Source organism: Danio aesculapii, chromosome 22, assembly GCF_903798145.1.
Source record: "Danio aesculapii chromosome 22, fDanAes4.1, whole genome shotgun sequence".
NCBI classification, from domain to species: domain Eukaryota; kingdom Metazoa; phylum Chordata; class Actinopteri; order Cypriniformes; family Danionidae; genus Danio; species Danio aesculapii.
This window is the reverse complement of record NC_079456.1, coordinates 22,824,566-22,842,022: the sequence shown is the minus strand read 5'-3', so window position 1 is coordinate 22,842,022 and position 17,457 is coordinate 22,824,566. Positions and strand designations below refer to the sequence as shown.

Sequence of the window (17,457 nt, the reverse complement as noted above, 5' to 3'; positions counted from 1 at the left end):
TGTAATAACATTGTTATAACAATGTTATTACATTGTTATAACATTGTTATAACATTGTAATAACATTGTAATAACATTGTAATTACAGCTATGATATTATTGTAAATGTGTTTTTGTTTATTCTGTGTACAGTATTTGTGTGTTATAGTTATATACATATACACAGTACACATGTAATATGTAGCTACAAACTTTTATCTTGGATGCAATTACTATTGTTACTTTAAAGTTTGGCACTAGGGTTTAAGAGGTAACATTTATTGTGATTAAAATTTGTGGTAAGTAGGTGGCAAAATATCAAAACCACAACCAAAATACTGCAAAAATAAGTGAATTTATATACAATAGTGAAAGTATTGAAAAAAAAAAGCAATTTAACAAAAACCCCAAATCTAGCTAATATTTACCTTTTAAACTATCTAATAGAAAATAAACAAACAAAACAACTTCAGCGTTTTCACGCTATACCTAGAACTACTCTTCTAACCAAAAATACGGAAAAAACTTACAGCGGGTGGCGCTCACTTCAAAACTAGTGTGTTTAGACAGAGGAGTTATCTGCGTGATGCGAGGTGTATGTCACATGTCTTATTGTATATAATCCATCATATGTGTATGTATGAAGTTTGTGTAAGTATGGAATGTATCATATGTGTGTATATGTACAGAGTGTTCCGTGTGTGTATATCGTGTGTGATTGTTTATAAGGACTAAGCTATTAAATACTGTAATTCTCCGAATGGAAAATGTTTATGTATGGAGTGTATCGTGTGTATATGTATAGAATGTATCATGTGTGTATATGTATAAAGTGTACCATGTATGTGTATCATGTGTGCATATCTATAGAGTGTGTATTTGTTGTACCATGTGTTCCTTCCAGTAGCTCCGTGGTAAAGAGTCTTTCTTCTCATGCCAGAGACCCAGGTTCTATCCCAGAACCTGACAGGACTGTGTGTGTGTGTGTGTGTGTGTGTGTGTGTGTGTGTGTGTGTGTGTGTGTATGTATAGGGTGTATCATGTGTGTAAATGTATATAATCCATCATGTGTGTAAATGTATAGACTATATGTATAGAGTGTACCATGTTTGTGTATTATGTATAGAGAGTTTCATGTGTGCAGATGTATAGAAGGCATCGTATATATGTATAGAGTGTTGGTATTGTGTACTATAGAATGTGTCATGTGTGTATATGTACAGAATGTATTGTGTGTAAATGTATCTGTGAGGAACCGAGCCAGCACGTATAGTAAGGGGCATACAAAAATATTTTAAAAATAATTATTTTTAATAAAGTCCAAAAAAAGTTCACAAAAATTCAAAAAATAAATAAATGAAACAATTAAACAAATTGAAAAATTAATAAACTAAACAAAGAAACAAACTGAGTTCAAACCATGACTAAACCAAAAACAGAACTCCCTGAAATGACAAGACAGAGCACATTTATACCAGAGGGACTAGTCCACAATAAACAAGGAGGGGGAGACAAAAACAGACAGTTCACAACCACAACAAACTAAGTCACATATCTAATTACAAATCTAAATAATAATTACATAAATTCTAGATAAAGCAAAATTAAATATAAATCTAAAGAAATAAGCACTGCAAATCATTAAATGAAATTAAACTGAACATCAGCTCTCCCTCTAAGCCATTAAGCCAATGGTATCGGCAGGCGGAACCAAAAGATGGCACTTTGCAGCATGTCTGCCCTTTAGCATGTCGGACCCAATTGGCAACCTCCCGCTCTCCCTCGGGAAGCCAATACGGAAGTAACTGAAACTGCAATTCATCAAAATTCCGCCAGTCCTGGCTCCAAAATAGAGCAAATTGCAATTGAGCCCACTGTTAGAATGGCCAACTTTACAGCAGAAAAAAAGGTGTTTACAGCCTGGTACAAAGAACGATTTTGGTTCATATAGCTATTATTACCCTCCATGACAACTGTGAGGGGGTGAATTTTTTTATAACTCATCCATTTCCTTTATATTAGGTTATATTAAGTTTGCATAATTAAGGCCGTGGTCACTTGAGTAACAGCTAGGTCTCACTGGTCGCCGTCACTTCACCTCAGCTGAATCCGGCAGATTTGCCACTGATCTCGGCATATTCATCCTATTTTTGTTTTGTTTTATGTGGCTTTACACAGTCAGCTGCCTTTTGGACTTATTTCTTACAATTATCAGATGATATGGGATGCTGTGTGCATTTAATTGTGCTCACAAACCATTCACGTGGCCTCTGTGTCCCATGTGAGTAAAGTTATATACTTGTATACCATCTCTATATATGTATTTGTTTTATTTAAGATCATTTATCAATAATATTTTTCTTTAGACCCGTAAAGCACTCCAGAATCTGACAGATTGATTAGCTGTAGGCTCTAGAACAGTCATCTGAAGCGTTGTCATACAGTGTTATGCCTGGATCTTATCATTAGTCTTGCATTTACTAACACACACACATCTGAAGTGTTTGGAAGTAATTCGCGTTTTCCTCCTGTAGAAAAACGTCATAAGAACAATGCTTACTGGCTCAATGTATTACTACAGTGTTTTTGAGAGTCTAAACACTTTATTGATATAGTGTACAGCCAAGCACATGTGGTCAGAACACAAACGAGTCGCAGGTATCAAAGTATCAAGCTTTTCTATCAAAGTAAAGTCTGTCTGCCAGGTCTAAGCAGAGTGCCAGCAGGTGTCTGTAGCTCCGCTCACTCTCCGCCTCTTTGCCCTTGTTTGGTATCCCGCCGTGGGTGCGAAGACGCGCGAACAAAATGGCTACAGTTGGCCGCGCCTACTTGTAGCTTCTTTTGCAGTGTTCAGAAACCTATGGGTGATGTCACGGATACTACGTCCATATATTTTACAGTCTATGGTCGGACCACACCCAGACACTCCATTCCTTGTCGGTTCTGCAGCACGGTAACTTAAACTCAAAGAAAACTAAATTAACAAAACATACAGTACAGATAATTAATTTAGTGTGCACCCAAAATAGTCATACATGTACTGTGAATAATAAAGAAAATAATGAGAAACAGAAACAGTGTACGTGTCTTACTTAAATCAGATATGAAAGAAACAAATATAAAAACTCTATTTAACCAAACGAATAAAGCAACTTAAATGAATGTGTATAATGCGTGTGTGTGCGTATGCGTGCATGCCTCACCTTCAATGTGTGGTCACCACACTGGCCATCACAGTATCATATGTGAATTTGTATTGTGTGTAAATGTATGGAGTGTATCATGTGTTATGTATATGTACAGAGTGTATCATGTGAGAGTATACGTGACTCTCCTCTGATGACAGGGACCCGGGGTTCTATCCCAGACCCTGACAGGACTGTATTGTGTGTATATGTATAGGGTGTATCATGTGTGTATGTATGGAGTGTATCATGTGTGTATATGTATTGTGTGTAAATGTATGGAGTGTATCATGTGTGTATATGTATAGAGTCTATCATGTGTGCATATGTATGGAGTGTATCATGTGTGTATATGCATAGGGTGTATCATGTGTGTATGTATGGAGTGTATCATGTGTGTATATATATATATATATATATATAGAATGTATCATGTGTGCATATGTATAGAGTGTATCGTGTGCGTATATGTATTGTGTGTAAATTTCTGGAGTGTATCATATGTGTATATGTATAGAGTGTATCGTGTGTATACGTATAGAGTCTATCATGTGTGCATATGTATGGAGTGTATCATATGTGTATATGTATAGGGTGTATCATGTGTGTATATGTATTGGGTGTATCATGTTTGTAAAGGTGTATTGCGCATAATATAGATTAATTTATTATCTATGGGCAGAACCACGGGCTGGGCCTTAAATGTTGATATTGTTTTTACTAAAAAAAATAATAATAATAATAATATAAGTTGGACAATTACGGGGCCATGTAACATGTTTTTGTGTTTGTTATATTAGTGCTTTGTTTTTTTCCTGCTATGTGTTTTTCATATTCATTTTTATTTTACTTGATGCATTTGTTATTTAATGTTTGAATACTGAAAGAAATAACAGCCATCGTTTAAATGGTTAATTTACCATCAAAATGCATATTTTATATCATTATAATACCTTGGAATAAAATCCTGCAGGCACTCCTGCTACAGATAGACTTTCTGGCTGATAGACATTACCTGTTCATTTTAGTGCTGTATTGTGACTTTTCGTTGGGGCTTCAGCTGGTACCGACCTCACGGTATCTACCGTATCGATGTCTAGATGACAGCAAGAACGAGATGAAATGAAACCTCAGATTCAATGTGCGGCTGCACAGTTTCTTTACAGTTTCAGCAAATTTTGACTATAGGCTCATCTTAATTGGTTTTTTATTAGATTGAAAGCTGACAGACGCAGTACATTTCAGTTTTGGAAGAGAGCTGCTTCAGTAATGAAAGACACAGTTGGTGGACATACACACACGCGTGAACGCACACACACAGGATACACTTATAGGCCTACTCATTGTTGATTTATTTCATATTAAACACACTGTAATAAAATTTTAAAAAGAAAGGCATAACTTCGGGAAAAGTGCTCACTGCGGTTTCCGTGATTTCTGTGGTTGCTTAGTTTCTCTGCCATTGTCTTGTCAGTGGTGCGACATTGCTAAATTACTTTTGTTTTAATCAGAGAATAAGACTAGGCCTATATAGCCTATTTTAGTTATTTAGCATAAAATATAGTTATTTAGTTTAATTAGTGTGATCTATAAACATATAAACTTTTGGATTTAGCCATAGTTAGATTTAGCATCATTCTCATATTTTTAAGCTATATTATCTTTTTATAGACTGGCATAGGCCTAATAACGCATCACGGCCAGACATTTATAGTTTATATAAAAACGAGCACTTACCTCATTTTATTGTGATCATTATGCGGATCATATTGCATATTTATTTCTTCAGTAGCCTTGTAAATAATGTATTTTATTGATAGATTGTTTATAAGGACTAAGCTATTAAATACTGTAATTCTCCGAATGGAAAATGTATATGTATGGAGTGTATCATGTGTATATGTACAGAATGTATCATGTGTGTATATGCATATCTATAGAGTGTGTATGTGTAGTGTGCCATGTGCTACCCGTAGCTCAGTGGTAAAGTGTCTTTCCTTTCATGCCAGAGACCCGGGTTCTATCCCAGAGCCTGACAGGATGGTATCATGTGTGTAAATGCATAGAATTCATCATGTGATTCATCATGTGTGTAAATTTATAGGGTGTGTGTACAGAGTGTACCATGTTTGTGTATTATGTACAGAGAGTTTCATGTATGCAGGTGTATAGTATGCATTGTGTATATGTATGGAGTGTATCCTGTTTGTAAATGTGTTGTGTTTTTGTGCATAGGGTGTCATATGGAGTGTATTGTGTGTATATGTATAGGGTGTATCATGTGTTATCAACTTCCAGTAGGAAGTGTATCGTGTATGTATAGTCATATGCATATGTTTAGAGTGTATCATGTGCGTGTTTATGTATAGAGTGTGTTGTGTGTATATGTATAGGGTGTATCTCTCCTCTCACACCAGAGACCTGAGTTCTTTCCCAGACCCCGACAAGACTGCATCATGTGTGTGTATATGTATAGGGCGTATCATGTGATTATGTATAGAGTGTGTCATTTGTCATCCACTTCCAATAGCTCAGTGGTAACGTGTCTTTTTTCTTACGCCAGAGACCCAGTTTCTATTCCAGACCCTGACAGGACTGTATCGTGTGTGTATATGTATAGGGTGTGTCATGTGTGTAAATGTATAGAGTGTATATATGTTTGGAGTGTATTGTATATATATATATATATATATATATATATATATATATATATATATATATATATATATATATATATATATATATATATATATATATATATATATATATTCCTCTCATGCCAGAGACATATCGCGTGTGTGTATAGGGTGTATCATGTGTATTTGTAAAGAGTGTATCATGTGTGCATATGTATATAGTGTACCGTGTGTGGATATGTATAGAATGTATCATGTGTGTTTATGTATAGAGTGTATCGTGTGTATATGTACCGAGTGTATTGTGTGTATATTTATAGAGTGTATCATATGTATAGAGTGCATTGTGTGTATATGTATAAAGTGTATCATGTGTGTATATGTTTAGAGTGTATTATTTGTGTATATGTATAGAGTGTTTTCTGTGTATATGTATAGAGTGTATCATGTGCGTATATGTATAGTGTATCGTGTATATATGTATAGAGTGTATCATGTATGTATATGTATAGAGTGTATCATGTGTGTATATGTATAGAGTGTATCATGTGTGTATATGTATAGGGTGTATTATGTGTGTATATGTATAGAGTGTATCGTGTGCATATGTATAGAGTGTATCGTGTGTGTATATGTATAAAGTGTATATTTATAGAGTGTCTCATGTGTGTAATATGTGCACGTCCTGATTCTGCAGAGTTCTAAGCATTCCAGGGTCAACAAGGGTGATGGAGAACTAAGACCGTGTAGAGATTACAGGTCCTGAATGCAGCCACAATCAAATTTGCCTACCCTTTGCCTCTGGTTCCGGCTGCTTTGGAGGAGCAGTGATACAAGTGATAGCTCCCATATGGTCTAGTGGTCGGGATTCCTGGTTTTCACCCAGGTGGCCCGGGTTCAACTCCCGGTATGGGAAGGCTGGAACGCTTTTGCTTCTGCCCTTTTTGGCTAGCAGTCAAAGTGCAGCAACCTTAAGGGGGTGGGCATGTGGAAAACTCTTGTAAGCCTTCGTTAGCTCAATTGGTAGAGCGGAGGGCTGTAGGTGGGATGTTGGCAATTCTTAGGTCGCTGGCTCGAAGGAGGTCTTTTGCGCTCAGAGCTGCTTTCATGCCTGTGCAGTTCGAATACGTCTTAGTTGCTAGAGCTCAAAGTTCTCCTCCTGGAGAGGAGAAAGTCTCAGACCCTGGATCACAGTTCTTCTAGGGAGGGACTGTCACATGCTCTGTAAGAGCATCCTATCAACACCACAACCTGACATAATAACAAAACACAGAATGCGTTGAATGAACTCCGTGTTGACAGCCGTGTCCTTATTACAAGTAACAAGCTAGCAAGCTTTTTGCTTTGCTGTCAGTGTGGTGTGGTGACGGAACTCCAGGTTGACAGAGCCTTGTCCTTGTTTCAAACAATGTGCTAACAAGGTGCTTAACAGAGTGCCAGTGGCACAAAGGATAACACTTATGACTTTGGATCAAAAGATTCTAGCTTACGGAAACCATGAGACTGTGTATGAAAGAGTGCGCAAATGAATGAGTGGAACTTGTGCAAGAGGGGCAGTGAAGTGCTTGAGCGTTTTTGCTTCTGCCCTTTTTGCCCAGCAGTCAAACTGCAGCAACCTTAAGGGGGTGGGCTTGTGGAAGACTGTGTATGAAAGAGTGCGCAAATGAATGAGTGGTACTTGTGCAAGTGGGGCAGTGAAGTGCTTGAGCGTTTTTGCTTCTGCCCTTTTTGCCCAGCAGTCAAACTGCAGCAACCTTAAGGGGGTGGGCTTGTGGAAGACTCTCGTAAGCCTTCGATACTTCGGTTGGTAGAGCGGAGGACTGTAGGTGGGATGTTGGCATTCCTTAGGTCACTGGTTCGGCTCGAAGGAGGTGTTTTGAGCTCTAGCGACTAAGACGTATTCGAACTGCACAGGCATGAAAGCAGCTCTGAGCGCTTTCATGCCTGTGCAGTTTGATTATTTCTTTGTCGCTAGAGCTCAAAGTTCACCATGGAGGTAAAAAGGAAGTTCCCTGACCGGGAATCGAACCCAGGCCGCAGCGGTGTGAGCGCCGAATCCTAACCACTAGACCACTAGACCACCAGGGAAAAAGCTGGCAAAAGCTTGCCCTCAAGCCCAGCTGTGGGCCTCTACTCAAGTATGCTGCAGCTGCTCTGACAAAAATAAATCTAATGCTTGTAAACTCCTCCTGGAGAGGAGAAAGTCTCAGACCCTGGATCACAGTTCTTTTAGGGAGGGACTGTCACATGCTCTGTGACAGTCTCTGAGCTGCAGCAATACCTAAGTGCTCTGATAAAACATGCATAAAAGAAACTATGGCTTTTAACCTCCTCTTGGAGAGGAGAGAGTCTCCGACCCTGGATCTCAGGTCTTCTAAGGAGGGACTGTCAGGAATCCTCTTGCCATGCTCTTGTTCAACTCCAGCTCGAAGGAGGTCTTTTGCGCTCAGAGCTGCTTTCATGCATGTGCAGTTCGAATACGTCTTAGTCGCTAGAGCTCAAAGTTCTCCTCCTGGAGAGGAGAAAGTCTCAGACCCTGGATCACTGTTCTTCTAGGGAGGGACTGTCACATGCTCTGTAAGAGCATCCTATCAACACCACAACCTGACATAATAACAAAGCACAGCATGCGTTGAATGAACTCAGTGTTGACAGAGCCATGTCCTTATTACAAGCAACAAGCTAACGATGACAAAATAAGCAGACAGGGCCAGTGGCGCAATGGATAACGCGTTTGACTATGGATCAGAAGATTCTAGGTTCGACTCCTGGCTGGCTCGCTTTGTACTTTTGCTTTGCTGTCAGTCAGTGCAGTGCGGTCGCCTTTCCCCCCGCTGGAGCTGTTCAGTTCCACTCTGGAGTGAATCGAGTTTCTGGGGCTGCCAGCACAGAACCTGTGGGGTGCTCCCCTGGTTTCAAAGGCTGCCCCAACTGCTGATTTTTATTAACGTCTACTACAGCTACACCAACCGTAAACCCAGCCTACTTGTTGCAAAAGTCCCCACCACTTAGAAGTCACCCAGCCAACTTGCAGCGTAATCTCTTCTACTTGTAAGTCTCTCAATACCTAAATGCTCTGATAAAACATGCATAAAAGAAACTATGGCTTTTAACCTCCTCTTGGAGAGGAGAGAGTCTCCGACCCTGGATCTCAGGTTATTTATGGAGGGACTGTCAGGAATCCTGGACGAGCATCCCATCCACACAACCTCTTGCCATAAAAACAAAGCGGAATGTGTGGTGACTAAACTCCAGGTTGACAGAGCCTTGTCCTTGTTTCAAACAATGTGCTAACAAGGTGCTAACACCAGGGAAGAGCCGGCAAAACTTGCTCTTAAGCCTAGTTGTGGGCCTCCACGCAAGTGTGCTGCAGCTCTTCTGAAAAAAATACGTAAAGCACTTTGAATTGTGTGTATATGTATAGAGAGCATCATGTGTGTGTATATGAATAGAGTGTATCATGTGTATGAGTGTATATATGTATAGGGTGTCAAATGGAGTGTATCATGTGTGTATATGTCCCAGACAGGAGTGTGTCATGTGTATATGTATATTCATGTGTGTATATGTATAGGGTATATCGTGTGCAAATGTAAGGAGTGTATCATGTGTGTGTATATGTATAGAGTGTATCTTGAGTGCAGTGTGTGTACATGTATAGTGTGTATCATGTGTGTATATGTATAGAGTGCATCATGCGTGTTTATATGCATAGAGTGTATAGAGTGTATATGTATATAGTGCATCGTTTGTATACAGATAGAGTGTATCATGTTTGTGAATGTATAGAGTGTATTGCGTATTTGTATTGCGTTTACATGTATAGGATCTATAGGGTGTCAAATAGAGTGGATCGTGTGTGTATATGTCAGACTGGCGTTTATTGTGAGTTGTTGCTGAATGCAAATGTAAACGTCAATAAAACAAAGAATCAAATGATGTCAGATTCACAAAAAAATCTGTAACATCACCTCCAGTAAGTTATGATGACATGGTCACAACAATATATTTTTTAATTAAATTAAAATTAGTTTCTTGTAAATCGATCAAATGTATGTGTTACCAAATGGCAACACTGTGCAATAGTGGAATGTGCAATATTGCAATGGGTTAGCTAGTGAAAGTGGATATGAGATGGGTTTTAGTGACCATGAGAATGATGCAAACTGGACATTTGATAGAGACAGTTCAGGTAAGTTAGCTCAGAGGCAGATAAGACAGGCGTTGTATAGTAAATAGTACAATATACATAAACATTGTTAGCTAGTAGCTACAATATTAGGATATACTAGACTTGCTGTTTATTTGTTAGAATATTTACTGGAGAAAATATTTATATTTACTGTATGTAGTATACATGATAATCCAATATTAGGTTTGTTTTTAATAACATTCAGCAAAAAAGAATGGAATAAATAACAGCTGTTGTATAAAGTGTACCATGTATTTGTAGTGTACCATGTGCTTCCCGTAGCTCAGTGGTAAAGTGTCTTTCCTCTCATGCCAGAGACACGGGTTCTATCCCAGAGCCTGACAGGACTGTATCATGTGTGTATTTGTATAAAGTGTACCATGTATAGGGTGTATCATGTCTGAAAATGTATATAATCCATCATGTATGTAAATTTATAGCGTGTATGTATGCATATGTTTGTGTGTTATGTATAGAGAGTTTCATGTGTGCAGATGTATAGAATGCATTGTATGTATAGAGTGTATCATGTTTGTAAATGTACAGATTGTATATGTATTGTGTTTTTGTGCATAAGGTTTCATATGGAGTGTATTGTGCGTATATGTATAGGGTGTATCATGTGTTATCAACTTCCAGTAGGTCAGTGGTAACATGACTCTCCTCTCACGCCAGACACTCGGGTTCTATCCCAGACAGAAGTGCATCGTGTATGTATAGTCATAATGCATATGTTTAGAGTGTATCGTGTGTGTGTGTTTACGTATAGAGTGTGTTGTGTGTATATGTATGGGGTGTATCTCTCCTCTCACACCAGAGACCTGAGTTCTTTCCCAGACCCCAACAAGACTGCATCATATGTGTGTATATGTATAGGGTGTATCATGTGATTATGTATAGAGTGTGTCATACAAACGTAAATGTTTCTTTGCATGTTTCATGTACTGTATTTGTGTATTCATAGTTATTTACGTAAATATACACAATACACATGTAATTACAAACTTTATCTTGAATGTATTTACATTGCTATTACATGGTAATTACATTCCAGATAATATTAATCAATGTGTTTCTTTGTAATTTTTTTATGTACAGTGTATTTATAGTTTATACTTAAATGTACACAGTATACATGTAATATGTAATTACAAACTTATATCTTGAATGTAATTACTGTGTCGTTACGTTGTAGTTACATTGTAGTTACGTCCAAGATAATTTTTATAAACTTCAATCTTTCTTTGTATATTGCGTGTACAGTATTTGGTTATTTACAGTTGTATACGTAAATATACACAGTACACATGTAATTACAAACTCTTATCTTGTGTGCAATTACGATGTCATTACATTGTAATTACATTGTAGTTACATCCAAGATAATATTTATGAAGTTAACTGTTTCTTTGTATGTTTCATGTACAGTATTTGTGTATTTATATGTAAATATATGCAGTACATATGTAATTACAAACTTTTATTTTGAATGTAATTACATTGTCAATACATTGTACTTACATTTGTACTTACATTGTTACAACACTGTCACTGCATTATAATTACAATGTAATTACATTGTCATAACATCAGAAATCAGAAAGAGCTTTATTGCCAGGTATGTTCACACATACGAGGAATTTGTTTTCGTGACAGAGCTTCTACAGTGCAACAGGATTACAGAGACAGGACAAAAAACAGATAATAAATATATTTTTTTAAAAATAGAAGTAAGTAGTGAGTGCAAATATACAGATTGACAAGTGTATGTACATGTTTATTACTATATACAACGTTATATGTGCAGCTGTTATGTGCAAATTGGCATATAAAGTGTGTTGTTAAATAAGTGTATATGTGTATAAAAGTGTATAGCAAGTAGTGATGTTGGTTCCGCAATTATTATCATCAAGTGTTCATGAGATGGATTGCCTGAGGGAAGAAACTGTTTCTGTGTCGGGCTGTTCTGGTGCGCAGTGCTCTGTAGCGTCGACCAGAAGGTAAAAGTTCAAAGAGGCAGTGTGCTGGGTGTGAGGGGTCCAGAGTGATTTTGGCAGCCCTTCTGCTCGCTCTGGATAAGTACAGTTCTTGGGGAGTAGGAAGGGTTGTACCAGTGATTCGCACAGCAGTCCGAACTATTCGACGTAGTGTTTGGAGGTCGTATTTAGTAGCTGAGCTAAACCAGACAGTTATTGATGTGCAGATGACTGATTCAATGATGGAGGTGTAGAACTGTTTCAGCAGCTCCTTTGGGAGGTTAAACTTCCTCAGCTGACGAAGAAAGTACATCCTCTGTTGAGCTTTTTTGACAACGGAGTCAATGTGAGTGTCCCACTTCAGGTCCTTAGAGATGGTGGTGCCCAGGAACTTGAATGACTCCACTGCTGCCACAATGCTGTCCATGATGCTCAGTGGGGGGAGAGCAGGGGGGTTTCTCCTGAAGTCCACTATCATCTCCACTGTTTTGAGCGTGTTGAGCTCCAGGTTGTTGTTACTGCACCAGACAGCCAACTCCTTAACCTCCTGTCTGTAGGCAGACTCGTCACCGTCCTGAATGAGGCCGATAAGTGTGGTGTCGTCTGCAAACTTCAAGAGCTTCACAGAGGAGTCTTTTGATGTGCAGTCATTCGTGTACAGGGAGAAGAGCAGTGGGGAGAGGACACACCCCTGGGGGGCGCCAGTGCTGATTGTGCGGATGCTAGATGAGAATTTTCCCAGCTTCACCAGCTGCTGCCTGTCCGTTAGGAAGCTGTTGATCCAATGACAGACAGAGGTGGGCACAGAGAGCTGAGTTAATTTGGGCAGGAGAAGTTTTGGGATGATGGTGTTAAACGCCGAGCTGAAGTCAACAAACAACATCCTCACATAGGTCCCTGGTCTGTCTAGGTGTTGCAGAGCATAATGCAGTCCCATATTAACCGCATCATCCACAGACCTGTTTGCTCTGTAGGCAAACTGAAGAGAGTCCAGTGAGGGTTCAGTGATGTCCTTCAGGTGAGCCAGCATCAGTTTTTCAAAGGACTTCATGACCACAGATGTTAGTGCCACCGGTCTGTAGTCATTTAGTCCTGTAAGTTTGGGTTTCTTTGGGATGGGGATGATGGTGGAGCGTTTGAGGCAGGAGGGCACTTCACACAGCTCCAGTGATCTGTTGAAGATCAGGGTGAAGATGGGGGCCAGTTGGTCAGCACAGGATTTTAAACAGGCTGGTGTTATAAAATCTGGGCCTGGTGCTTTTTTCCTCTTCTGTTTCCGGAAGACCTGGCACACCTCCTCTTCACTGAACTGTAGGGCAGGTATGAGGGAGGCGGGGGATGGTGGTGTTAATGGTGGCGTGAAGAGCAGTTCAGAGTGGGTGTGGGGGGTTTTCTCAAACCGGCAGTAAAACTCATTCAGGTCGTTTGCAAGTCGTTCATTGTCTACAGTGCTGGGGGATGGTGTCTTGTAGTTTGTGATGTTTTTCAAACTTTTCCACACAGATGCTGAGTCGCTGGAAGAGAACTGACTCCTTAGTTTCTCAGAATAGTTCCTTTTTGCGACTCTGATCTCCTTTTCCAGTGTGTATTTGGCCTGTTTATACAAGGCCCTATCCCCATTTCTGTAAGCAACCTCCTTGGCCTGACGTAGCTGTCTGAGTTTTACAGTGAACCATGGTTTGTCATTATTGTATGTGAGTTGAGTCCTGGTAGGAATGCACACGTCTTCACAGAAACTGATATAAGATGTTACAGTCTCTGTGAGCTCATCCAGATCGTTTGCAGCAGCTTCAAAAACACTCCAGTCAGTGAGGTCGAAACAGGCTTGTAGATCCCGCTCTGTTTCGTTAGTCCATCTTTTCACAGATCTTAATACAGGTTTGGCTGTTTTCAGTTTCTGCCTGTAGGTTGGAATGAGATGAATCAAACAATGGTCAGAGTGTCCCAAAGCTGCTCGTTGGACGGAGCGGTATGCATCCTTTATTGTAGTATAACAGTGATCCAGTATATTTCTGTCTCTTGTGGGACATGTAACATGCTGTCTATATTTCGGCAGTTCACGGGACAGTTTTGCTTTGTTAAAGTCCCCGAGAATGATTAAAGCAGAGTCCGGGTGTTGTTGCTCTAACACCGTGATCTGATCAGCTAGTTTCTGTATCGCCAGACTCGCGTGCGCGAGCGGAGGAATGTAAACACTGACGAGGATGAACGAGCAGAACTCGCGCGGGGAGTAAAAAGGCTTACAGTTAATAAACAGTGCTTCGAGATCTGGACAGCACATCTTCTTTAAAACTGTTACATCTGTACACCACCTTTCATTGATGTAAAAGCATTTCCACGTGATTTCCGCGTTGATTCTTCGTCGCGATCCGCTCTGAACAGCTGATAGCCCGGTAGGTGAAGCGCGTTGTCCGGTATGGTGTCGTTCAGCCAGGTTTCCGTGAAACACAGGGCAGCTGAATGCAGAAAATCCCTGTTTGTCTGAGAGAGCAGAATGAGTTCGTCTATTTTGTTGGGTAGAGAGCGGAGATTTGCTAGATGAATGCTAGGCAGCGTGGTCCGAAATCCGCGCTGTCTGAGTTTCACAAGCGTGCCTGTACGCTTTCCTCGTCTGCGCGCTTGAAAGCGTTTGAGCAGCACCGCGGCTCCTCCGACTACGATGTCCAACAGAACATCAGATAAATCCAGGTATGGAAAAATATTCGGTGGTGTATGTGCCCGAATGTCCAACAATTCGTCTCTGGTGAAACTAATTGTAGGAAAATGACTCGAGACAGGACAAACTAACAAAAACACAAACACTACTGCAGAGCACGACACGGAGGCTGCCATCGTCATCGGCGCCATCTTTAATAGTTTTTTTAATCGGCGCTAAAACATAGTTTTAACATTGTAATTACATTGTCATTGCATTATATTTACTATGTAATAACATTGCATTTACATTTACATTTAGTCATTTAGCAGATGCTTTTATCCAAAGCGACTTACAAATGAGGACAAGGAAGCAATTTACACAACTATAAGAGCAGCAGTGAACAAGCGCTATAGACAAGTTTCAGGTGTGTAAAAGTCTAAGAGGCAAAACATTAGTAGAAATTTTTTTTTTTTTTTTTTTTTTTTGAGAAAGAGAGAGAGAGGGCACAGTTAGTGGTATAGCCAGAGAGGCAATTGCAGATTAGGAAGGAAAGTGGAGACTAAACAGTTGCGTTTTTAGTCGTTTCTTGAAGACAGCAAGTGACTCGGCTGTTCTGATGTAGTTAGGTAGTTCATTCCACCAACTGGGCAGATTGAATGTGAGAGTTCGGGAAAGTGATTTCTTCCCTCTTTGGGATGGAACAACGAGGCGACGTTCATTCACAGAACGCAAGTTTCTGGAGGGCACATATATCTGCAGAAGTGAGAGCAGATACGAAGGAGCAAAGCCAGAGGTCACTTTGTAAGCAAACATCAGAGCTTTGAATTTGATGCGGGCAGCAACTGGCAGCCAGTGCAAACGGGTGAGTAGCGGAGTGACATGTGCTCTTTTGGGTTCATCAAAGACCACTCGTGCTGCTGCGTTCTGAAGCAGCTGAAGAGGTTTGATAGAACTAGCTGGTAGCCCGGCTAGCAGAGAGTTGCAATAGTCCAGTTTGGAGAGGACAAGAGCTTGAACAATGAGTTGAGCTGTATGTTCAGATAGGAAGGGTCGGACCTTTCTGATGTTGTAGAGTGCGAATCTGCAAGATCGAGCAGTTCTAGAAATGTGGTCAGAGAAGTTCAGTTGGTCATCAATCGTAACTCCAAGGCTTTTTTACCATTTTGGATGCAGTGATGGTTGCTCCATCCATCTGGATTGAAAAGTTATGGTGAAGAGTCGGGTTGGCAGAAACTTCAAGCATTTCCGTTTTCATGAGGTTAAGCTGGAGATGATGATCTTTCATCCAGAGTGAAATGTCTGACAGGCAGGCTGAAATGCGAGCTGGAACCGAGGGATCATCAGGGTGGAAAGAGAGGTATAGCTGGGTGTCATCAGCATAGCAGTGGTAGGAAAAACCATGTTTCTGGATGACTGTTCCTAAAGATGCCGTGTAGATAGAGAAGAGAAGTGGCCCAAGCACAGAGCCCTGAGGTACCCCAGTGTTTAGATGCTGTAGGTTGGACACCTCTCCCCTCCACGACACCCTGAATGACCTGTCCGAGAGGTAGGAACTGAACCATTGAATAACAGTGCCTGCGACGCCCAGTGACTCAAGCGTAGATAGCAGGATCTGGTGGTTTACAGTGTCAAAAGCAGCTGATAAATCCAGCAAGATGAGGACAGATGATTTAGAGTCTGCTTTAGCCAGTCTGAGATCCTCCACGACCGAGAGCAGGGCAGTCTCAGTTGAGTGGCCTTTCTTAAAGCCAGATTGCTTGTTGTCCATGAGGTTGTTTTGAGTAAGAAAGTCTAGGACTTGATTGAACACTACTTTCTCCAAAATCTTGGCCATGAATGGAAGCAGGGAGACCGGTCGGTAGTTTTCAAGTAGCGTTTGATCCAGGTTGGGTTTCTTTAGCAGAGGGGTTACCCTAGCCTGCTTAAATGAAGTAGGGAATAGACCAGAGTCAAGAGATGTGTTAATTATGTGAGTCAGTGTTGGTATGACTGCAGGAGAAATGGCTTGCAGGAGATGAGAGGGAATGGGATCTAGCGGACAGGTGGTTGCATGGCTTGATAGCACGAGATTGGACACCTCAGACTCAGAGAGCTGGGAGAAAGAGGTGAGTGTGTGTGGTGTTGGTGGTGTATCTTGCGTGTTTGTTGTAGGTGAAAATTGAGCACTGATTTTTGCAGTTTTGGTGCAAAAGAATGTAGCAAAGTCATCAGTAGTGAGTGTGGAGGATGCGGGTGGAGGAGGAGGGTAGAGGAGGGAGGAAAATGTTTTAAAAAGCAAGCGAGGATTGGTGGCACTGTTGACTTTCTGACGGAAGTATGTCTGCTTTGCAGAAGTAACCTCAGTCGAGAAAGAAGACAGAAGAGTTTGGTATGTTATGAGCTGTTCAGGATTTTTAGTTTTTCGCCAACTTCTCTCAGCAGCCCGAAGTTTGAGCGATGCTCACGGAGAACATCAGAGAGCCAGGGTGCAGGAGGACTGGCTCGGGTTGGTCTGGATGTCAGAGGGCATAGTCTGTCTAGACATGATGTTAGCGTGGAGCAGAGTGTATCAGTGGCACTGTTCGTATCAAGTGCAGAGAGTTTGCAAGATGGAGGAAGAGAGTTAGAAACAATGGTGGATAGTCTGTTGGGTGAGAGAGAGCGTAGGTTTCTGCGAAAGGCAACTAGAGTAGGAGTGTGTGGCGGCTCAGGAGTAATGTGGATGTTGAGAGAGAGAAGGAAATGATCCGATGTTTGTAGTGGAGTTACTAGTGTTTGGTCAGCGAGGCAATGTCGAGTGTAAATAAGGTCTAGTTGATTACCTGATTTGTGAGTAGCAGAAGTAGGTGCTCTTTTGAGGTCGAAAGATGCA

At 40.5% G+C, this 17,457-nt stretch overlaps 2 non-coding genes across 2 annotated transcripts; both read left to right on the top strand.

Moving 5' to 3' along the window:
* The first annotated feature begins 6,644 nt into the window (after nt 1-6,644).
* trnae-uuc (transfer RNA glutamic acid (anticodon UUC)) lies at nt 6,645-6,716 on the top strand. Its single transcript has one exon. It is a non-coding gene; the product is annotated as a tRNA-Glu (tRNA).
* Nucleotides 6,717-8,507: 1,791 nt separating this feature from the next.
* Nucleotides 8,508-8,580, top strand: trnah-aug (transfer RNA histidin (anticodon AUG)). The gene has a single exon. It is a non-coding gene; the product is annotated as a tRNA-His (tRNA).
* Nucleotides 8,581-17,457: the final 8,877 nt, after the last annotated feature.